This window comes from Phacochoerus africanus, chromosome 12 (genome assembly GCF_016906955.1).
Source record: "Phacochoerus africanus isolate WHEZ1 chromosome 12, ROS_Pafr_v1, whole genome shotgun sequence".
Lineage (NCBI taxonomy): Eukaryota > Metazoa > Chordata > Mammalia > Artiodactyla > Suidae > Phacochoerus > Phacochoerus africanus.
In genome coordinates this window covers 14258169-14282315 of record NC_062555.1, presented here as the reverse complement: position 1 = coordinate 14282315, position 24147 = coordinate 14258169, and the positions used below count along the sequence as shown (strand labels likewise).

Genomic DNA, 24147 nt, shown 5'->3' with positions numbered 1-24147 from the left:
AAAGTTTTGTCCAGATATATGTCCAAGAGTGGGGTTGCTGGGTCATACAGTAGTTGTTTCTATTAGACTTTCAGTGCATTTTATGGCTTTGAGTCACAGCAGGTTTCTTGAATAACTGCACTTTTCTTGGCTGTCACTTTTTAGTCCCTCAGTCCACAGCCTAGCATGTGATGTTGCTGATTTTTTTAGAATCAGATGAATGAATATAAGTATATCTCAGTATTAACACATGATTCAATCAATGCTGATAATTATCAAGTCTTGGAATGTAATGGATATATAAGCACAGTGTAAAAAGAGTATTTGACAGTTATTAATTTTAATAACTTTTTAGGATTAAACACCCACTGTCTCCATTCATATTATTACACATACTATAACGAAGAGTACATATTCATTATACATGTAAAGTTGTCCTTACTCTGTAGAAATTCATCGTCAAGCCAGATGAGCCAGTTCTTAAGGTATTTATTGTCTCAGTTCAACCCACTCTCCTGTGCTCACTCTTTGATGCCAGTGCTGGGACTCTAAGCCACCTTTCCGCTTTGCCAGCTGCTCCCTAGCAGGCTCTGTTGTTAGGGGATGTTAGACAAGGCATCCAGGGCTGGAGAAAGGAGAGGTCAGAGATTCTCGTTTACTTCCTGTTTCTGATCTTGCATCCCATTCCTGGTCAGTTGTTACTGTAGCAACATTTCTTCCTTCCGGAAGCAGAGGTTCTTTTAAGTCACAATAACTGTTTCTAGTTTGCAGTTTTCCCAGCACTCCCAGAATCCGCCTCATCATGCCTCTTCTGAGACATGAGTATCTTTGGGCAGGAGCCCCTCCTCCGAGGTCTGTGTGTCAGCTCCCCCAGGGCTTCTTTTCTAAGGAAAGGGTATGAGGAGCTGCTCCCTGCAGCCGTCCACTTTGCGGTTTCTTAGTGTTCATTTTATGCCTTTCTGGTTTTCAATACCTGTGCAAGAGCTGTTTGCCTAGGCATTTTAAGATCTACATATATAAAACAACACGCATAAGAACAAGAGACCTGTGAGGAAAGATAAGTCAGTGCATGATTGGGAGAATAATTTTTTGCTAAAACATATACAAATGTGTGTTTGATAATAATATTTTAATAAAATGGTTTCTAGTTCTAAGTATTATAATCCATCTTGCAAGTTTTCATATGTGTACCAGAGAGCATGAAATGGATTATCAGGAACATTTAGTGAGCTGCTGATGCATTCATGCTGTTTTCTAGGAAATGTCAAAAATCTGTGTTGCTTCCCAATGTATGGAAGCCATTTTCACTTGGCGTGTGCCTCTCTCTGAAAAGATTTAAAACGGTTTTGATTTGACTTGCTGGGTGAAGAGAACACAGCTTAGAAGAAGAATACGCACAAGCAATTAGAATATAGGGATTTTATTTGTTTATTTTGTATTTTTCTGGATTTAAGAATATCATAAGTGGCATGCATTTTTTATCAATGGAAATAAAATATCATTTTAATGAAAATCAGTGAAGAAACAAAAAACTGAAAGATGGAAAAGGGAAATAAGGGAAGAAAGGGGGAGAGTTTGATCAGTTTAGTCTGGCAACAAACAGAAACTACAGGAAACACAGAAAAGTGTCATCCGCATTAGGAAAAGAGAAGAATGGACCAGATCAGAAGACAGCAGTCAACTGAATTCTGTGACGGGCCACTTCTCACGAGAAGAATCTGGAAGTGTCTTTCAAAAGCTCACATGAATGTATTTATAGTTTGAGGTTTGATGCAATTTAGGGGGGTTTAAACCAATGTGTTTCGTTTCCCTACTGAGTCATGTTCCCTCACAACCTTTGCCACTAAGGCTAAGGCCATGTCTTACCACCTACAGCCAAGGCGAGGTCATCAGTAGCCTTTGGTGTCAGCACTGACCTTTGGAATGTGCCAGATGTCCTTCCGGGAGAGAAGAGGATTCTTGAGCATCTTTAGATTCCTTCGTGGCTTGGTTTAATCACCGAGTTTTACACAGAGAAATCTGCGCCAAAGAGAAAATGTGTGATTAGTGGAAAGTGATTTGTGGTAAGAAGGGAGTTACATGTGGAATATCGAAGCATTGTTTTATCTTTGCTTTCTCTTTCTGAAAATGGAAATCCAAAGTGGGGCCACGGTAGATATAGTCAAATTAACAAGGAGGAGCTCAATCACAGAGGTGAGAGTGTAATAAAACATGTGAAGCTCTCAAACCATGGAGCTGTCTCCTCACCAGGAGAAAAATAGCACGACTGGTAGCTAGTGGTATCTGGGGAGATGAGCCCCATACAGCATCCTGGTTCCTCATGGAATGTGGGCGTTAGAAGAACCTTAGAAGGCCCTGTTTGCCCCATGAAGGAGAGCAGAGAGGCACGGTGGACAAGCAGGGGCCTAAGGAAAAAAGAGGCAGCCATGTATTAGGGAATCAATGGCCAAGACCAGGGTCTGGGACCAAAGTCTGCTGAGTGGGTGCCAGCATGTCAGGCAGGACCAGTTTTGCTTCCGCCATCTCCAGCCCAGGGGACCAACCAGAATCGCCGTGTCACTCCAACAGTGGGAAGGTCCAAGTCTACAGCTTCTGGCCTTTTCCACAACTGAGGAACAGGGCCCATGCAGCTTTCCCACTGATACCAAGCATCTTCCTCCAAGAGGAGCAGTGAGTGGAAGAGGACATTTGAAGCACTGAAATCCAATTATCGCATAGAGCATATTTATGAAATTGGATAGCATTTCTTGGTCCCTATCAATAATAAGAGGGAGGAAGATTAGAGTTAGAGAAATGTGCAGAAATTAAATTTCCTTTGCATACCTAAGAGTAATGTGATTTTTTTTTACCTCACTACAATGGTATGCAGCTGGACTCCATAAAATGCTTACGTTCCTCATTGTCAGTAACTGAGCCATAATGTTTACAAGACCTCAAGGTAAATAATTGATCAGGTAGTATTTACTGTTGGCTGCATTCTCTTTAAATAATTCTTAACAAGTTTCCCATACCTAGAAGGAGAAACGGTCAGATAAGTGGCTCTTGTTAATAGCAAGTTGTCTACTTAGGTTTACTTTGAACTGCTGAGACTAGAATTCCCTGGTGGTGCAGCAGGGTTAGGATTCGGTGTTGTCACTGTTGCGGCATGGGTTTGACCCCTGCCTGAGAACTTTCACAAGTTGGGGGTACAGACCAAAAAAAAAAAAAAAGGGAATAAGAAGAATTGTTAAGACCATAAGTGAAAGCTTTAGCGGCCCCTCCCATATTCTGCCTATTAGAGGTTTCCTTGTTTAGTCATGTCTGTCTTTGTTAAGTTCCCAAGTCTTTCAAGGAGCTGTTTAGTGGCTGTTGTGGCTGTGGCTATCAGAATTGAACTATTAACATGAATGTGGCTTAATGCTTTCATGCTTTAACAAACATTTTAAAAACTAGTGATACAGTGCATGTTCCTGTTTTTACAACATGTCATAAGGCTCACCGCAATGAAAAGCGAACTCGATCCCTACCAAGAGTCAGTCAAAAGAAGGGTAATTGAGTTAGCCTTCTCATGACTTAACCTGGCATGTCCATATTAACAAATTGGCCTTACTGGTGTAGTCACGCATTGTCCCCAGGACGTGGGGTAGAGATTTAATAAAATGAAGCAGACAGAATGAGATTAATGACTAACACATGAGTAGTTGTTTATGCCAATTGTTTGGTGTCGTGAAAAAGAGCCTGGAACATAGACTCAGATGATCTGAACTTGAGTCCCTGCTTTTCCAGTTTGTGTCTGTGTGTGTGACTTGGGGAAGTCACTTCTTCTCTCCCTTTGTCCAGTGGGACCCTGGAAGTCATTCCTCGCAGGACTGATGGAATAATGTAACCCACGATTGGCGAGCACGGGCTCTGCCCTGCTTTCAGACATTTCATAAGCCTTCCCGGCTTCCCACTCATCACATCCTCCATCGGGAGGCAAGCAGTTCCATTGCTCAAGGGGGAAACAGAAGCTCTCTTCATTTCTCTAGAACATCGATGAGCAGTTCCTGCTGGGACTTTACACATTCTATCAATCAAATGCTACTCTTTGCTGTCGAGCCTCCTCTTGCTCACATGATCACATGCCCAGTTCGGAGGAATGGCATGGCCACGTACTGAGAACCTCAGCCTTCTCTTCATCAGTCACTAGGAAAGGGTCTATTCACAGAACATGGGAAAACAAGAAGAAATAAAAAATAATGAAAAAAAAAAACACAGAGGGAAAGGTTGTTTATCTCTTTGAGTTGGAAAGTATGAGACCATCTAGATTTCATAAGACTCTTTTCTTTTTACCAGACCTGATCCTTCAAATATCTTTTTTTTTTCTTTTTTCTTTTTAGGGCATGTGGAAGTTCCCAGGCTAGGGGTTGAATTGGAGCTACAGCTCCTGACCCACACCACAGCCACAGCAAATGCAGAATCTGAGCTGCACCTTCCACCTACACCTCAGCTCATGGCAACGCCGGATCGCCAACCTTCTGAATGAAGCCAGGGATCGAACCCACATCCTCATGGATACTAGTCGTATTTGTTTCCTGTCCACTGAGACACAAGGGGAGCTCCGTCTTCAGATATCTTACAGGCAATACCCCTTCTCCGGTCCCCCCCCCTCCTTCTCAAAACCGCCTCCCTCAAGACTTTAATTATGCAGTTTTCTTTCTCAAATCCCCAAGAGGGTTTCCAGTTCTCCCTTGAATCAGGTTAAAACCTTCCGATTATTGATAATGAATGTTAACCCTCTTACCTCCTAGGTTCTGATTTCCTGCTGGAGATTGAAGTACCCCCATGGGGAAAGTCACTTAATCATCCTCCCGTACCTGTCGTATCTCTTTCTGTCTCAGGCACTTTCAAGCTGTTCCCACTGCCCGGAATGACCTCTCTCATCCTCTATCAACTAAAATTCTGCTCCGGGCTGATTATCTCTAAAACCTTCCTCCGATTACCCCCTTTCTTCACTCAGTTCCTCGATTACCCCCTTTCTTCACTCAGTTCCTGTACATTCAGTCATATATGTTTATTCCTGTATTTCTTCGATTATGGTATTCTGTGGATTTTGCCACTTATATTGTGAATGAGAAACTCAGAGAGATGCATCAAAATAGCAGAGACCCCTGCTCTCTAAAGCTCACAAAAATTCCCAGGACAGAAAAAGTCAGCTTTAAAAACCTGCCAGGGAGTTCCTGTTGTGACTCAGCAGGTTAAGAACCCAACTAGCCTCCATGAGGACGCAGGTTTGATCCCTGGCCTCGCCCAGTGGGTTAAGAATCTGGCGTTGCCATGAGCTACAGCATAGGTCGAAGGTGCAGCTTGGATTTGGCATTGCTGCTCTGTGGTGTTGGCTCAACCCCTAGTCTGGGAACTTCTGTTCGCTGCAGGTGCAGCCCTAAAAAGAAAAAAAATAAAGATCCTGTGGGAAACAGAAATGAAGTAACATTTATGATCAAGCCCTCGGGAGACCTGATTGTATAACATGATGTGATTTTTTCTAGTTTCAGTAGGTTGTTGTCTTTACAACATAGGTTAAAGCAATGCCCTGAATCTTTCCACTCTCACCTACCCTGTTCCTCTTGTGGCTGGAAATGTCGGTTGTGAGATATCTGATTTAAGACTAGGCGCTGAGAATTGAAACATTTCCAACTATATACTCAATTTATAGTCAAAGTTGGAATGAACTTCTGATGAAATGAACCCTGAGCTGAATATCATTTCCAAAAAAGCAAGGCCAACCATTTTTTTGTTTTTCTTTAAAATCCAGTGAGAACTTCTGAACAGAAACCAACCCTATATTTTTGAAAGCCACTGAACCAGAATTAAACTAGAGCATCAGAAGAGTTTCTGAAATAAACTTGAACCAAATTGATATTTTATTAGATCCAAGTCCTTGGTTAAGATAAAGTGTGTGGTCATGTAACGGAGCAAAGTTAAATGGCCCACCCGGAGATTAACTATGTGGCTTCTCACTCATTAGTACCATGTTTTAAAACGGAAACAACTTTGATGGCTTTTTACAAACCACTACAATTTACGCGCAGGCTCATTTCTCTAGGAAGGAAGGTTGGAATCAAAAAAAAAAAAAAAGTTCAGTGATTGAACAATGTCAGAGAAGAGTTGGGATGTTTCAAACACTGTTTTCCTTTGGGTTCTGCCTGAGAAGGAACAGGCAGACTCAAAGCTACAGCCTAATTCTTACAAACTCATTAACTTTGGGAATGCTTGACGTTATTGATGTGGATAATTACCAGTGACAGAGGCTGTTGGGAATTCTCACTCTATTTATTAAATGAGTAAAGCTGTTAAGGAAAGCTCTAGTGATTTTTACTTACACATATAGTTAAATCAATGCTGATTCTTTTTCCTCTAAGAACAACTCAAAAAGGGAGTAGCGTTTTCCCCCAGATGAGCTGATGGATGCTATATCTCCACCAGAAGCTTAAATACTTCCCCCAATTGACTGGCCTACATATGTCAGATTTTATGACTTTATTCCTATTGCCTGTGGCTCAGTGACCTGGAACCATGACCAAGTTTAACTAGAGAAAGGTCTAGGTATGCCCTTGGCTTTGCTACAGGATTCCAGCCCAGAGACCTCTCTGGAGGCTTCTGTGTGGCTGTGAATTACATTGGATTTACCTAGATGCCTAGGACAAGTGAGTATTTTTGTCTTACTTCTTAGAAGCTCTCACTTTAGGAATTTTAAATACTAGAGCTTTATTCTCAGGTCTTTTTCTTCACATATGATAGAAAAGCAAAGATTTTAAAAAGATATTTATTCATGGGGAAAAAAAAAAAAACCCAGCCAGGTTGCTCTAATGAAACAAAGTGTGTCTGTGTGTGTGTGTGTTTCTCCAGAACATTTCATTTCGAGGTATAACATAGAGAGGATAACTCCATTTTAAGTAATAAATCCCTTGAAACTAAAACTCTTTTCAGGTAGTCCTTAATTATTTGAAGTGGACAAGAAGTAAGCTTTTATTTGTCATTTTTTCTGTAGATACCCAGTGTATCAGTTTTCACCTGGTCATTGTTAGGCTGTTTTGCCAAATGTGTCTATAAATTCCCTGTAGAAAAGTTGCTATACTTTTATGACAGAAAAGGAACATTATTTAATCCTGAATGTTTTGTCCTAAAATCAGCATTAATCAATTCGCTGAGCATTTGTATTCCTTTGTTGTCCCAGTAGATCACAAGTCTAGGTAACTGCGTTGTAGAATGTGTTACTTTTTCTTCTAGTGTTCATATATGGTACATTTCTAATCCTGCACGGTGGTTCACTCACAGTGTTTTCCGTGGTTCAGGAGCCTGGGACACCATCCTGAGCCTATAATCCACTTGCATGCAGAGCGTGTTACGTGTGGCTCAGGTGCGCTCCCGTCGGAGTGCTGTGGCGTCAGGGGTTCCCAAAGAAAGTCACCAGCACAAAAATACCTGTCCTTCCTTCATATCTCCTGCACTCTGCGTCTGTAACGCTCAGGGGTAGATTCTCTGTTGCTTGAGAAGAGAGGTCCATTTTCCATCTGTATGGGAGCCCACCTGTTCAGTGCCTTGCATGCTTACCTGGTTTTCTTCTGCGTCTTTGCAACTCACCTGTGGACACAGAGGTCAATACATCACTACACAGAAAGGCGCTAAGGAGATCTAGGTCAACAGGATGCAACATCCAATTTTTTTTCTGCTTCGGATGTGCATATTCCACCTATACACTCTAAGCCAGCTATTTGGGGGACATAATTCCTAGCCTAACAAGAAGCACGCCAAAGCCAAAGCAAATTTGAGGTTGCAAAGAGTATTTGCTCAGATAAAGGGCTTTCTTCCCGAAAGCTCTGTTTTTACTCATATGGCCTGACCTCTCCGTCTGAGATTCAGTTCTCCGTTGTCTCATCTCCAAATTTGTAACATCAGACACCCAAGAGTGGCGCCATTAGCACTTGCTGTCATCTTCAGCATTGACCTGGTGCTGCACAATACGCCCACACCGAGAGAGAGCATTGCAACCTGGTATCCACCCGCCACTTGGCGTTCCTGTGAATCTTACGACACTGTCTCTCCTCCTCCTCCCATCTATCTCTTCTCTGACCTTTGATTTACACCTTTATACGGGGGCCCCCGCCTCGCTCTGGACCTCTGTGTCCACCTTGCTCATTAGTTTCTGAGACCTGCCGAGATGGCGTATCCCTCTCTTCCACCCCCTCCGCTTCACCCTCTGTCTCTAGGCCCCAAGCGCCTTATTCTAAATTCATCATGCGTTTTTGGAGTAGTCAGAACAAGGAGGAAGACATCCAGTTATAACAGTCCTACTGAGTGAGTGAGACATCGGTCTCATTGGAATGTTTGAGAAGAGTGCAGTTGGTAACATAAATATATCTGTCCTTGATAGAATTTCAGGTGTAACGACAAAAGCGGGAGGGATTTGGACCTCCAGAGAGGATTCCTTGGAGGGCAGAAGACTGAATCTTACTTAAACCCCAGGGCCTCACCCTTGCTTTCAGATCAGCCCTTGGCCCTCGGCCCTCGGCACTCTTCGCCCCCATCCTGTGCCGGAAAAACGAACATGGGATCCTGTGAGGGTTCTCTGTGCAGAGTGTCCGGGTTTTGATTTTTAGAAACTACAGTATACTACTCTTGGGAAAAGGGACTGACCACTCAAACATCTGTCAGCGATTTGGCACTTGGGGTAGAATTTCCATTTTGTTTGATAGCCAGGAGAAGACGTAGCTTTCACACCCGGGATAGGTGGAACGATATGAAGGGGTTTGGAAAGGAAATCTGAGGCAACTAACGGTAAGCTTAACCTGCTTTGAAACTTTGCAGAGGGTTGGCTTCAGGTGTGGTGATAAAGTGTTACTACACGTTATCATCATTCGGAATCTACACGAGTCAGTGGTTGAGGGAGCAGACTCTCACCAGCATTGTGGAGAAAACTACAGCATAGTCATGGCAATGGGAAAGAGTTTGCTATTTTTGCTTTAATCGATCCAATTTTCAGCAACATTATTATGACCGGTCTACCCCCAACGGATGTATGTGGACTAGTGTACGCCATCAAACTGTACGTAGGGTTTTACAGGACTAATGTATTCTAAAATAAAGGTACTGGTTTTACAATGAAGATTTCTTTTTGAATGTGAATCATTCCTCCCTAATTTATCTCTTGCAACAAAAAATACGAAATTTTAGATACAGGGTCTTTGAAGAGTGTAACTCATATTTCTTTTCTGCTTCGATTTCACATATATTTGAGATCCTAAATGAGCTGCAGGCCAATGCAATCATAGAAGTATTTTAGGAGACCGAAGAACGAAAGTGTCTTCTTGATTTTCCACTTGACCTTATCGACCACACTTAACCTTTCTGTTGGAACTTCCTCCATCTGCAAAAGTTCCGCATAATTATACCACTTTATTATCTCATCAGTATGCAGGAATTTGAAGTTCTTCTGGAAATAAGAGAATCATAAACTCTAGGGCTTACTATCTCCCAAAACAGGGTGGTGAGCTTCTGTTACGGTTGCCTGGGGTTGGGGGGGTGGCAAATGCCTGACATTATTGGAGCTCTCCCCACCACCATGGCCAACCACACTTGTGGATGCGGTCACTCTTTATCAGAAAGCTAGGATTTAGCCTCAGAACCTTCCGTGTCCACGTAGCATTCTAGGCAGCCTCTGGAAAATCAGCACTCTGGGTCTTTACAGCTCAGGGCGTGATCTGAAGACCAACAGCCTTGCCCAAGAGCTTGTGAGAAACGTAGAATCTCGGGTCCTGTCCCAGATCTGCTGAGCCAGAGTCATCCTTAAACAAGATCACCAGGCAGTCGAAATGTGCTTTGAATTTCGAGAAGCAGTTTGTGTATGAAATATTTGTTCCATTTTTTAACCCTTTCGTTGTTGGGTTGTCAACGTGTCCGCAGCATTAAATGGATGTCTTCTTCTAACTGGGGGCTCTTTGCTTGGACAGGAGTTGGGGGCCATCCCCAAAGACCTCCATGGCCTCTGAATTTAATTGTGATAAAAAGAAAACAGCAAAAGGACCCGAATTAGTTGTCCCCACTGGAACTCTTCCGCCTTCCCGGACGTTGTTGCCCGAGTGGGGTAAGTGACAGCTCTCACACTCGTTGTCATAGAAGGACTTGAACTTGACACAGTTTGGCTGCCTCTGTTATGTACAGAAACATTAATGGCTAAATCAAAAACATCTTTTTAAAAAATTTAATTCTGTTGCAAGATGAATTATGATCTAAACTTAGCTCCACATGGAATTAAAACGGGGGTGTTTCTTCTCAAACCGTCAGTTTGTTTATGCAGTGGCTTCGGCCCTGAGCCGTATCACCTTCAAAGAGAAAAGCAGATCTGGCTCAGAGCTGCCAGTTCACATGAAGCAACCCTCGGTGCTGGGATGCTCCAGGCCCCGATTTGTTTGTGTGGTGTAAACTTATATAGTAACGCATCCGTAATACATACCCGACATCTTCCGTGAACTGAAAGAGTCCAGTGGCTTAACAACCTTTGCAGGGCCAACAGCTCTTTGGACCAAATTTCCAGTTCTTGCATAAATTACTTGTTGGGCTTCATAGCGCATTTTCGGATAGTCCGGGAATTTTCTGAGAGTGCAAGGGTGTTTCAGATTCTCGGGAGATGCCTCTGGGCTCTCCTCATTGTCAGCCTGGGATAACCTCGCTTCTCGCCGTGATTGTCGGTTACAGTGATGAGACAGCGACTGCTCTGTTGCATCTGTTTGATGTGGCGTAGGCACAAGTGTAAGTGAAAGACATATTTATTCTCTGCTGTGAAATAAATAATCCCCTTTGCATTCAAAATCATCCTTTTTGTCACTGGCCTCCCTCCTTCCACATATCTGGGTGCTGAGCCCCACAAATCATTGTACCAGTTTTCTCCAGGATTATCCACCAGTCATGGCAGCAACATCAACACTTGCAATTTTTTTTTTAATTTTTAAAATTAAAAAAAAATTTTTTTGGGGGGGAACCGCATATGTGGCATATGGAAAGTCCCAGGCTAGGGGTCGAATCGAAACTGTAGCTGCCGGTCTACACCACAGCCATAGCAACATGGGATCCAAGCCGAGTCTGAGACCTGTACCACAGCTCACAGCAACACCGAATCCTTAACTCACAGAGCGAGGCCAGGACTTGAACCCACATCCTCGTGGATGCTAGTTGGGTTCGTTACCCCCGAGCCACAGCAGAACTCCAACACTTGCACACTTTTGAAAGAAGCTTCTTGAATACAGATCACAGTGTAGGGAGCAAGTGAGGACACACCCCCCTCGTTACAACCAGGGTGACCTGACGGGACTTGATCCCGTAGAAAACACTAGAAGCGTTTAGGGGATAAGAACAAGAAATGCAGTGTCCTTCCTCAGACATTCTCTTTGGGATCATTAAATTTGTTTCTAATACAGGGGAAAGCATACAGGTGTTTATAAAGTTTTTTTCTTTTAACACCTGTAGCAGGGGCAAAGGCACAAAGTCAAAACAGTGCTTCAGCTGGCCGGATTGTAAATTTTAGGACATTTGGGCACTGATATTAACGGCCAGATCCCTTCTCTGAGCAACTCCTCCGTTTCCCCAGTAGAACACGGCAACATGGATAGCAAGCACATGTTCACTAACCGCCCCCCGCCCCATTTTTCTCAGCTTGGTTTGATTTAGAGAATGAGAATTCTAACCCCCTGTTTCATTAAAAAGCAGTTACAGTTGAAAAATAAATGGATTAAGGTCTACCTTGTTCTACTAACAATCAAGAGAGGAAAAAGTGGCTCGCTGTTGCATTTTCAGGATGTTGTGCTGGCCACGAGTTTGCAGATTTTGTTTTTTCCAAAGCATTTTCTGATGACAAAACAGTGACTGTCAATAATTCACTCTCTCTTTTAATGTTGAAAAGGAAAGGACAAAAGCCTATTGTACTGGTAGGTTATCTCAGGTATTTTGCCCAAGAAGAACGTTCTTTAAAATCTTGCAAAGCCAAACTTCATTTGGGGGTTCGGGTTATTTGGAGCCTGGATATCTTAAAGTCATGTACATGAGAACTGGGACAAGGATGGAGCAGCAATCATTTTCAAATATTGCTCCACTCAGAGTAGCCCACTTGTCTGTAAGCTTCACGGCAGTGGGCATCTCACCATTGTTGTTCATGCCCTAATCCTCATTACTTAGCACAGTATCTGGCATAATATTATATTCACAACAAAAATCGAGTGAATGAATCAATGAAGAAAAATTAATTAATCAGTGGCTGAGTCCAGGTTTAAGGTTTACCACAGGGATCAGCAGACACTTTCCATGAAGGGCTAAATGATAAATATTTTTGGTTTTCCACCATGTGGTCTCCATCACAATGAGGCACCTCGCCATTGTAGCAAAAGCATCCACAGACAGTATAGAAACAAATATGCATGGAGTGTTCCAATAAAACTTTATTGACAAAAACAGCCATTGGGCTGTATTTGGCCCCTGGACCATGATTAGCAAATCTGTGGCTTCTGGGGTACAGTGTCTTGAGGCCTTGTGTCACTTACCCTAACCTTGACTTTATTTCCTTTCTCTCCATCTTCATACATTGCATATATTCCCTCATAAATTCCTTAACACTTATTGAGTAAAGATCAGGTGTAGGGCTCTGGAGAATATCTAAATCTATAAAACATGCTTCCTAACTTCAAGAACCTTTCCATACAATAGCCCCTCTTCCATACCCATTAATCAAATAAGTCAGTCCTCACTCCAGAGTCAGAGTAAGAAAAAGTCAGGGTTACACCAACGGGTAAATCTCCATTGATTAAGAAAAAAATTATCAAATTTGAGGAAGGATTTACCTCCTAACATGTGTTAACATGTTTTCTTTCTTTTTGAAAATTTTAAGTGGACTTTCTATTGAAGTGTAAAATCCATATATAAGTTGGCTGCGATCATATGTATAAATTATAAGAATTTTCAACAAAAAGTAGCACCTACATCAAGAAGTATAATGCTATTAGCATCCCCAGAGTTCTTCAGACATCACACTGCATCCCTCCTGCCCACCCCAGGTTAGCCATCACCATGACCTCTACTGCAGAGCCGACCTAAGACCTGCATCTCTCTAGATGCCCCCAGAAAATCCGTGTATTACAGAATTTGGCTTTGAAGCTATAATCACTTCTTTTGGCCCATGTATTTCAGTTGAGAATGCCTTCCATTTTCGTGGAAGCTAGGTAGATTCTGCAACATATACCAAAGCAAACGACACATCCTCATTTCAGGCTGTGTATGTTTCAAAACAAGCAGGAAAGAAGCTCCTCCCTCTGGTTGGGCTGCGAATGCTGGCACAGTGTGACTCGTGATGCCAGGGCTTGCCACACAGTTCACAGGTTACCCTGTCACCATTCTGTATGCTCATCGTCTACTCCAAGTTTCCTCTTGAGTGACACCACGGATGTGTAAATATTTAAATATCTGTCACTTTGGCTGTTTCTTCTTAATCGTGTTTATCCCAGGGGCGTCTGTTAGCCTGGTGACTTTATTTGTTAGCGCTGCGTAGAAGGGTCTCCACTCTCTCCCCCCGCCTCATCCAGGGCCCACAGCCGTCCATGCAAAGGCCGGGGCAGGCCTCCCACTCGGCTTCCTGGGACGGACACGAGCGACATGACTCCTGCTCTCGAGTTTGGGCTTTTAAGACTGGCTCAGATGTGATGAACACGGAACTACTATGACCCTCCTAATTGTGTCTCTTCTCGGATTTCCATAAGGTTGGGAGGCTTTTGGTCTTTTGTGAGGGTTGCGGGTGAGCGGGAGCTCAGAGCAGACATGCGTTCCTCCCATTCTTCCCAGGAACTGGAACGATCAGAACTGTCGCTGACGACGCCAAACAAGCCAACCTTAGGTTGTATCATCAGCACCTTGGCAGGCAAGCCTTTGCGTTTTCCACCTGTCCAGGGGCCTCCGGTTACCAACAGCCTGAGTTTCAGACCCGCACTCCTAAACAGAGAGCGAGCGTGGGTGACTCGATGTTGTTATTCATAGCGTTTCTGCCTCCAGGTCAAAAGTGCATTGGAGGCAGGATAAGGAGACCGCAGAAGAGCCTCTGTTATATTTTATGGGTAGTGACCATCTAAAAAATGAAACAAACCAGAATAGCAAAATAGACTCCTAGAGAACGAACTAGGGCTTAAGAAGGAAGAGGGACGGAAGGAAGGGTAACATAAGGGTAGGGGATTGAAATAAATAAGTTGCAGGGATAGGCTGTACAGCACAAGGAATACAGCCAGTGTTTTATGATAACTTTACATGCAGTATAATCAAGAAGCATACTGAATCACTATGTTGTACTCCTGAAATTAATATACTATTGTAAATCAACTGTAGGTCAAGAAAACATTTTTCATTAAAAGTTAAAAAAAAACAATGAGTATGTTATTTTTTCTTTTTGAAAAATTTTAACACGTTTTAAAAATCATAGTTGATTTACAGTGTTGTGCCCATTTCTGCTGGGCAGCATAGTGACCCAGTCCTATATAGAAATTGACAGAGCACTGTAACCCAACTGTAATGGAAAAAAATAGAAATCATTTGAAAAAAGAAATAGTATGTTATTTGACTGGAAACAAAACGTTATGTCACCAGTTAATATTAACAGAGCATATACGCGCTAATTAACAGTGACTGAAAAACACACCACAAAAATCAAAACACAGAGTTCCCGTCGTGGCTCAGGGGTTAACAAATCCGACGAGGAACCATGAGGTTGCGGGTTCGATCTCTGGCCTTGCTCAGTGGGTAAAGGATCAGGCATTGCCGTGAGCTGTGGTGTAGGTCACGCACACGGCTCGGATCCCGTGTTGCTGTGGCTCTGGTGTAGGCCGGTGGCTGCAGCTCCGAATAGACCTCTAGCCTGGGAACCTCCATATGCCGCAGGTGTGGCCGTAAAAAGACAAAAAAAAAAAATCAAAGCACAGCAAAATTGGAATGTTAGGAGATTGTCTATCTGGGCTCACCCAGTTCTCTTACTGTAAGTTGTAGGATAAGTTATACAGATTTTGCCTGTGTAGATTATAGTCCATTGCTTTGCTTGATTCTGATTTGCAGATGGAATGAATTAAAATATCTTCCAAGTACAACTAATACATATAGAGTTGGGGTCTGGGCTGGAACCCCAAATGCCATCTCCTTGATCTGTCTGGAGGCCTGGGAGGTCGCCAGCATGAATCTGTGTGTGAAGAACCCGGGTGTGGTCTGAAGGGGATTTATCCAGAGGAAGGGCCTCCAGGGAGGGAGTCTGAGTCCGCAGGGTCACTGAGCCCAGCGACCACAGTTTTCTTTGTTGCTCAGCAAAGCCGCATGAAATGCTCGGCCAGAATGAAGAAATGAAGAGACCTGCTTCCACTCACACCTTCATGAGGCGTTACGCGTGCAGGCAGACCTCTTTTACAGGATTAAATGGGAAAGGAGAACTCAGGGCATTTTAGGGTCTCTCACAGTGGCATTTTGACATTTTCTGAGCTCCTGAGACAGGAACCAGACTGCGTCGCAGTGGCACCGAGAAGGCCTCGTAGAGGCGTCGTCACCACGCGGTGGCCTTGGAATCACAATGTCATCTGACCCCAAAGAGAGCGCATAGACGCAAAGGCCCAGGTTGGACTCAGCAGGTGGTAGAGTTAGAGTCAGAGGAAGGTTGCTTAAGCACTTCAGCCACACCACAGGAGGCCCTAGGAAATAATGGCTTGGGGCATTTGGCAGTTGCCTTTCGGTCTCGAAACAGAGGACAAGTGTGAGCCAGAGCAATCTTACTTCATTGGTAAATAATTTAATGTGATACATCTCAGAGCTTCCATAGCTTCATCCCAGTGACACTCCTGACATGCATCCCTACAGCCGAGAGATCATCAAGCCAAGAGATCGGAGAGGGAAGCCACTGGATTTCTTAAGAGCTTCCTTTCCTAACGAAATACAAGGCTATCTCTCCGTAATGATTTGCAATTAAAATCATTTAGGTAATTATGCTGAATGAATAATGTATCTCTTCATCTCCAGGCATCTTGCATGAGTCAGAAAGAAAACCTTCTTGTGTCTGTGGGCGTGAACCCCCCTTCCCCACCTTTCCTTTGTCTGTTGCCCCTCCCAGGAACAAGAGGTTCCCTTGATGCAGGTGGATGAGTCAGAGCCCCTGGTGGCTATTCGGAGATGCGGTGAAGGGGGGCCTTGTCTGGTAGATCAGATGGCCGCGGGTTAGCTCTGTGTTTATAAGCTTGTGTCCCCCCACGTGACTGTTAGACAAGCCTATTCACCTGTTAACCTCTACGCTCTGGGCCTGAAAAATCGCGGTCAGAAACTCTCCAGGCAGCACTTGATGTGTGGAACCAGATTTGTCTTGGCTCCTCTTGGCTTGTCTTGGTGTTGTCAGCCCCTGCCTTTTCCAGCCCCCCTTCCCTCATCACGACCCCAGGACACCAGGATCCAGCAAGCCACCAGGGGCTTGTTTTCACTTAAAAGACATAGAAGGAGAACAGAAAAGAGAAGCAAAGCATATTCTGCTCCCCTGAGTCCTGCTGAATGATTTCATGAGGCCTCTTTCGTATGCTCTTAGGCCCCCGTCGCTCTTTCTGAGACTTGAAGCTCTAAGCCGCTGCCTCTGGCCAATGGGTACTGCAAAATGTGCAAAATCCGTTTTAAGTGTGTGCTCACTCCCGTTCCCACTGCAGAAAGAGCCTTTCTAAAGGGACCCGAAGTGTTCCTTTCCAAAACACTGGGCCCCAGATGTTCTCAGGGGCCAAGAGCCGTTGCCTGGATTCAAAGGCGAACCAGTGCTTTTATGGGGCTGCGTAGTGGCAGGTGTCCAGCACGATGCATGTGGTGAAGTTCACTGTACTGTGATTTATAAAATGTCCCCAATAAAACTCAAAAAATGAAAAATGAAAAATCTGGTCCTTATTTACCCTACACTGAAAAAAAAGCACCATAATGCATTTCTAAGAATGCTTAATTTTATGTGTGTGCGATCATAATCTCTTAAACCCTTGCTAGCGTTTTTCCAGAAGCCTTTTCTCCCTTAAAAGGTCCCAAACCTTTTCCCCACCCTGATTGTCACAAACAAAAAGGAATGAATATTTTCTGCTATTAGAAGCCTGAAGGGCATTTAACTATGTGAAATCTGAAAGGGAAATCTGAAACCTGACTTTTTTTTCTTTTTATTCTGACTTTCTAAGAAAAGACAAGAGTGGGTCACATGTAAATTAATATTAGAAATCAATCAACACAGTTGGGAAGGAAGGACAAAGGAAATTCCATTTACCTTTTTCCTTGTTTTTAAATATAAATCACTAGATATGATTTTTAAAGAATAGGTATATATCCGTCCATAGGACACTGGAACTATTTTTGTATCATCGCCTCTCCTGGGCTTTCCAGTGACAGTAACGTGGCCCTGATAGAGACTTTGGGTCAGGGCAGAGGCAGAACGAGGGGCCACAGATACCCCACTGGGTCTCCTCTGTGAGCAGCTCAGTTCCCTGGAGGGGCTCTAGCTTTACAGAGAACACCCAACAGCTGAGCAATTTACTATTAACTTACCATCAGACTGAAGAAGCTGGAGCTTTGGACATCCTCAGGGAAAAGATGCATGTCATAGGCTTTCCCTCACCAATTCAAAATCAGACCTGTTTTTTTTTTTTTATTTTTTGGTCTTTTTGTCTAGGGCTGCACCCACAGCATATGGAGGTTCCCAAGCTAGGGGTCCAATCGGAGCTGTAGCCGCCGGCTTACACCACAGCCACAGCAACGCAGGATCTGAGCCTCGTCTGTGACCTACACCACAGCTCACGGCAATGCCGGATCCTTAACCCATTGAGCAAGGCCAGGGATCGAACCCACAACCTCATGGATCCTAGTCGGATTCATTAACCACTGAGCCATGACAGGAACTCCAGACCTGGGTGTTGTTAAATGGTAGGTGTGATGTATTGACTTCAGTTGTGTTAAACATACAGAGTGTCCCATACTTTGGGGGGATGTGGAGCCATTTGAAACAAAATGTCTAATTCAGGCCGCTACCTAGCACAGGTGAGAGAAAGCCATCCATGGTCATTGCAAAGATTCTTGTAAGATACATCTAGGACAGTTGTTCTCAATGGGAGCACTCTTGCCCCAGAGGGGACGTTTGGTAATATCTGGAGATGGTCCGATGACCACACCCTGGGGTTGTCACTGGCGTCTAGTGGGTAGGGGTCAGGGAGGCTGCTGGACTTCATTCAATACGCAGAACGGCCCCTCACAACAAAGAACTGTCTGCCCCAAATGTCAATACTGCAGCTGTTGAGAAACGCTGCTCCAGGAGGAGAAAATGTCCCTTAGCACAATAGTGTCAGTGTTCTTTTTTTTTTTTTTTTTTTTTGCAAGGTACAGGGTCAAAGTCATGTTAAGCAATCCCTTTTCTCAAATGAGCTTAGAAGGCTGCCTCTAAGACCAGAAAAGTGATTGGTAAATGTCCATGCCGTGTCTTCAGTAACTAGGGGAGAATCAGCTCAGCTCTCCACAATGGAGAGACTGAAGGAGCAGCAGACCGCTCGCTGCCACTGTTGCCCAGGGGGCCAGAACCCTCCCCTTGCCATCAGGAGTCAAGCGCTGTCTGGGGTTTTCAGGCAAAAGCCCAAGGGCTTCCGTTGGCAGAGGTAAAGAAGAAAACAACAAGAGGAGAAAATGTGTTAGAAAATTTCCTAACGGGAGGGAGAGGGGTTGACACAAGAGTAGAGACTTCCTGGGTCTTTGGGAGGATGAAATAGGGAGAGACATCTGGAAACTGGGACACAGCCCTTGGGAGCTTCCCTCTTGAGTCACTCTTGTTGAAGGCCTGAGTTTCCAAGGCTGCTTTCCCTGTCTGTTAGTAGAGAACAAATTATATTAGATGGCAATCTCTCTTTGTCCTACTTTGTGCTGGCTTTGAGATAGAACTGCTCTTGCAGTGCAAGCACTTCTGCATGTCCACGACTGAAGGAAACCAGCAAGGTAGGGAGATTCTTGAGAAAAGAGTGTGACCATCTGCCTGCGTCAGTGCAGGGGCCTCTGTCCTAGTCTCTTGAGCAGTGACTAAGGCTCTTGGCAGAGATGGTAGGACCGTAGGACCAGCAGACCAGTGATAGCAGGTCATGGCCCTTCCGGAGAAGCAGTACAACCCATTTCTCTCATTTCTGATCGGCCTCCCCCGCCGTAAACACCCCCCCAACAAGAGGAAAACGAGCCAGGGTCGGGCCACTTTGTCATCCCTGTCTGATTAGTATAAATGTATTCTATAGGAAATAAAAAGTGGACCTGGTCACAGGCATCACAAGCTCCCAACACAGGCTTCAGAAGGGCTTTTATGACAGGTAAACACTTTGTATTAACACCATCTCATTATTATTACTTAGTTCCTGTTCCTTCAAAACTATTTTAGTCAACTTGGTCATTCATATAAAAAGTTCCAAACCCTCATAGAGCACAAATTTCTTTATTTTCCCAATAGTCCCTTTGGAATCCTAGTATTTCAAGCCGAAAGGGAATTTGGAGACGGTATAATAGTAGGAAAATCTTTCACATATGAGGTCACAAGCATAGGCCCTGAAAATCAAGGGCAACGCTGAGTCATCTTGTCTTTTTAGATCCTGACATTGTGATGTGTCCGTTTTCCCACCTCAGGATAAATCTCTCATAAGAGAAGTGATATAATCAACTTCGCTTTCAGATCAGTGAAACTGTCATTATCCTTAGGTGTTTTCCCCCAGATGAAACATTGAACTTCGTTATACTTGTTGTGGTCAACACCAACGCTATGTCATCATTTGTGGGCCTCCGGTTTCTTGCACTGATTCATCAAAACTGAATTAATTGAAGCCAGCACCTCCAGCTCAGCAAGGAAGTTAGGGAAGGTCTCTTACTATTCTCTAAACATATCACACCTAAGACATTTTTCTCTTGGACTAGATTTACACACTTGGCATTCAAACCACCTGTGACTACTTTTAGTAGACTCCAGAGCAAGTTTAAAACATTTCCAAGTGTTTCAAAGCAGACGTACTCCTAGCCTACATTAAATATCTGCAGTTATCAACCAGTCCAGAAGAAATAAATGCTACAGTATGCAAAATGGAAGGAAAAAAATGCCAACAGAGGTCATTGTTTTGGCAATTCATAGAACCAGAAGAAAGCTGGACAATTCACGTAGCACATCGTCGTGTCTTTAGGCGAGGGGGTCCTAAATCGTCTCCCCAAAACATTCAGCTGCTTCCTAGATGACCTGTTTCAACAAACAGCACTTGGCACCAATTCCAGAGAAGGAACTGTTTATAATATTCATTGTAGCTCACACTCTTGACACATTTAGCATTCTGAACAATTATATCTGCAACTCACATATAATAGAAATAGCAAAACAAGATCGCCGACAAAATGCAGCCACCTGTCAACTTTGAAATAACGTGTGGCCCTCAGTTTAGGATTTGTGCACGTATGATGTACAGAGAACAGGGGCTCATTGGAAATAGTCGCAGCTGCAGATCACCTGATGAGTACAGAAATTAATACTCTCTAGGGGGTTTGGGTAAAACATGCACAAAAGTCAGCAAAACAAAGTTCTCAAAAACAATGTCCTTCTACTCCATCTATTATGGATCTTATTTCATTTATTGTGCAGCTAATGTAATGCCTTATTTCTAACAGACTTGTTTTTAAGTATGTTGATACTTTAGTTAGTGCTGAATGTTTTAATCACCTTAATATACCCCTACGTCATGAGCAGTTATATCACACAAGTAGGCAGAATCATTACAAGGATGTGTATGCTGGGAAATTGGGAGGGCATTTCAGAATTAGGTAGGTTACTTTTAAAAGATGCTTTCGTTGATTAAAAAAGTTGCAGTGTAATTATTGAGCCCATCTGATTTACCAATTTCAATTCATTTGCTTTTATATTTATTTTAAAATATTTCATACTTTCTGAAATAAACTTCGTTGACTTTAAAGTTCTAAATTAAGCCCTTTGTATATGTGTGACACCCAAACACATTTGTCCAGGGTTAATTCTTGTACCTGATTCTTGGGGATAAATAGAATCATACGAAGGTCCGAAGAGGAAATAGAATAGTGGTGCAGGCATCTTGAATTGGTTGATGTAAACTTCAGATCCACCCTTGCACAGCACAGGGGCAATGGGAAGAGTACAAGCCTCAGTGAAGTTACAATTCTAAATTTTCAAAACAGAATTTGAACCTTGCCAACCAAAAGAACTAATGAAGTAAGGCATGGGTGCGTGGACCGATTGGGCTTCAAGAAAAAAACCACATTTTCTTGTTTTTCTGGCCACAACTGCCTTTATCTTATTTACATTTGACTACAAACAAGTCCACGTTTTATCTGTCAGTTTGCTAATCAGATATTGCCACTTCAAGCCAGATGAAGATAGAACAGTTCAATGCATTAAAAACATTTGCTGCACTGAAGATGTATCAAAAATATAATCATTCTGTTTTAACATTTGTTTCCCCCAATTCCATGTTGATGTGTCTTAATGTCCATGGCAGATGATAAAGTTGTGTCTGTCTACTATTTAAGCTTAAGTTTTTATTGCTTTTTTCCAAAGTGTTTAAAAGAGCCAAGTATATTAAGACACGGTGCTTGGCTCGGCTTTTAAGAGTGACCTCACATTGTATTTGTATTAAACCTAAAGATAGATTCCAGCATCAATCATCCACTAATAAAGATAATTACTTTACCTTGTAGCAGTCGAAGGTGTAATCCCAATTAGGTTTTGTTTTCCTATTTCTTGAAGAGCTAGTAATATCAGTCAGCATATAAGTCTGCCTTCTGGCTTCCTAAGCTAAGCTTTCAGGGGTGCCTTCTCAGCATCTTTCTGCACGCCCTTCTTTTCATCACTCATTACCTCTCCTGAACCCCGGCGGAGCTTAGGCACCTGGTAGCTGAGGACAGGAAGCTAAGAACCACCCCCCCATATAAATTAAAGGTAAAAACTATGATCGCATGTGGAATTTTCCAGAAGCTGCCAGCTTCCACTGTCTTTTCAGTTTTGGATAGGCATATCTTCAAGACAGTTGGAAACAGCAAAGTAAAGAAATGTTTCTCGGGTCATTCATACCAAGCAAGTCAAAGTAAGATGTGATGAAGATCCATTTAGTATAAAGTCACTAGCCACACTAGATAGGTGAGGTCCTTAAATTAATTGGGGACCGTTATCAGATAAATTAGCTAACTGCCTAATTTCTCACTTACCTAGTGTTCCTCAGACTAGGCTGCTTAAATAGAATTTCCATCATGCGTCCGTCTTTGCTTTTTACAGCGTCAGGGGGCGAAACATTTTAATATCTCCTTCCTTTTGCCTTAATGACTAAGGGTTTCCCGTATGACAACAGCATTTTCTACCTAGATGCAAGCAGGTGACTTCATGTTTACGACCGTGAGGTTTTAGTGACACTTGTGCTTTTTAAAAGGAGGAAGGAACCTGAATGTTTACTAAGGACGTAGTGTGGTCTAGAGACCCGTGATCTTCATATACTATGTCATTTGTCTCTTGTCACCACCCTCTAAGGCCGACTTTTCGCAGATGAATAAACTGAAGATGAGAGAGACCCAATTGTAAGAGCACATCCAGGCCTGCCTTTCAAACTTAGGGTTTACTGTCGATATTAAAGCCTGAGGTTTCTCCATCTGGGTTCCTTTCCTTTTAATTCAATCAGTAATTCCACTGCTTTTTGGAATTACTTTACAATGCTTTTTGATGTACCTCCAGCTTACAAAAGCGATTTTTTATACGTGCATTTATTTATTCAAAGCCTGTTTATCACATTATACCCATGATACCCCAGGCGCTGTGTTAGATGTTGAGGAATCTAACTAAATAGCCCCATTTCTACGTGTAAGTCTTCATTCTGGGGAAGCCGGCACGTGATCGGATGGCTGCGGCGAGGCGCCTGCGCAGAAGCTCGTACCTGCGGAAAGGCAGCCTTGGCTCCATTGGGGAGTGTCAGTGCTTCACGTCCACGTCCGTGTTGGATTACTGACTTTATGAGAAGTGCTGAGACAGCTCCCTGGATACTCCTGGACCTCTCATCTCAGCTCTTTCCCCCCATAATGTGCTCTACCAACTGTTGGCTTCCTTTCCCGAGGAAATAGCAGCCATGAGCCAACTCTGTGGCTAGAAATCAGCCTCTATTTCCTTCGCTTTGATTTCCTGTATATCTTCAGGCTGCTCGCTTTACCTCTCTTTGCTTTGGTTAATTATTTTCACAATACAGGTAATAGCTACCTTAGCGACTGCTGTAGGGCTTAATTAATGTTTATAACATCTTTGAAAATGCAGCATTGAAGCTACTAAGTAAGTGCAAATTATTAGCTTTATTAGCCTCATCATTCTCATCCGTCTATTTCACAGAGAGCCAAAGGCAATCTCCAAGAGGTGAATCATGGGGCTTGTCCTCAGGCCTGGCTCCATCTTCTAAGCTTGATTGCTTGATCTGAGAGTCTGACCTTAATTGCAAGCAATTAGAAAGAGAGAGCGATTGAAATAAGTTGTCTGCCCCTGAAAAGACAAATCATCTGCTGCTTCCACTTCCTTGACTCTGTTTCTGCTGCTGGTGGCCCCAGCTTTCTCCTGATCCTCACCAGCCGTGTCTGTGTGTACGGGATGTGTAGACACTCTCCTTAGCAGCTGACCTGGATCCCTGGAAGCCACACATCATTTCATCCCCCTAATTGGGTAAAGCTGGGGCCTGAGACAAGGACAGTGCGTCATAGATTCAAACTCAAAGTGTGAAGGAGCCCATCCTTGGTTTAGCAGTTGAGGCTGTACCCGTGTGCATAAGGCTATTGGGAAAGAGAAAAGTTACAGTAAGACGCATAAACGTTATTTTGAATATAGTTATTTACTTACTGATTACTAAAGTTATTTGACCTGTTTCAATCTGTTTTTTTCTGAAAGAATGATGATTATTGCAAAAATGAAGATTTTTTTTTTTCTTTTTACAACTGCCCCTGTGGCATATGGAAGTTACTGGGCGAGGGGTTGAGTTGGAGCTGCCTCTGTGACGTATGCCACAGCGTGTGACAGCGCTGGATCCGTAACTGACTAAGGCCAGGGATCAAACCCACATCCTCACAGAGACAACCTGCTGAGGCACAACA

General features: G+C 43.3%; 1 long non-coding RNA gene across 8 annotated transcripts in view; it reads left to right on the top strand.

Moving 5' to 3' along the window:
* The window catches only part of LOC125112663 (uncharacterized), a 413145-nt gene that overhangs the window by 198661 nt on the left and 190337 nt on the right, over positions 1-24147 (top strand). For 6 of the 8 annotated variants that reach the window (XR_007131212.1, XR_007131211.1, XR_007131216.1 and 3 more), the window contains one exon: positions 9948-10081. The exons of the other annotated variants lie outside the window; for them this stretch is intronic. This is a non-coding gene — a long non-coding RNA (uncharacterized LOC125112663). The remainder of the gene's footprint in view (positions 1-9947; positions 10082-24147) is intronic. 8 annotated transcript variants of the gene reach the window in all.